The following is a 662-nucleotide window of genomic DNA, read 5'->3' on the forward strand; positions in this document are numbered from 1 at the left end:
GAGTCAATAATTTAATACATATAACTTAATTTCAAAAGTTCATTTTAATTACTGTCTTTCCATATATAATCTCTATTGGTGCAAATATGTATGCCATTTTTTGCACATCCATATATTTTAACATTTATAGTTTTCATTCTGCCTATAATAATATATCAGTGAAATAACATCACACTTCCTGAAATATTATTCTACTGGTATATTATTTTATTTTTTGGTCTATTATTTTAAAATACAGAAACAGAAAGCATTTCAAATGTAGTTTCTAATTCATTATTATTATTCTCTACTTAATTTTCTGCTCAATAATGTCTTATTCATTACAGTGGAATATAAGTGAAAGGGACTTTTCAGTGTGTGTGTGTGTGTGTATGTGTGTGTGTTTACATATTCATGTGTGTGGGTGAAGGTGCTGGAACCACTGTACCTGTGTGGAAGTCAAAGGACATCCTTGGATATTGGACTTTGCCTTTCCTCTGATTTTTTTTTTTCATATTTTGATTCCCTATTTTTGCTCTTGCCTATTCCAGGCTATCTAGGACACAGGCGTCTGAATATTCTCCTGTTCCTCCTTCCATTTCCCATAGGCAACTGAGATTACAGTTACTTCTGTCACCTCCTCTGTATATTACACAGGTTCTGGGGATCTGAACTTGGTTGGT

Source organism: Nannospalax galili, unplaced genomic scaffold (assembly GCF_000622305.1).
Source record: "Nannospalax galili isolate Female #2095 unplaced genomic scaffold, S.galili_v1.0 scaffold551, whole genome shotgun sequence".
Classification (NCBI taxonomy): domain Eukaryota; kingdom Metazoa; phylum Chordata; class Mammalia; order Rodentia; family Spalacidae; genus Nannospalax; species Nannospalax galili.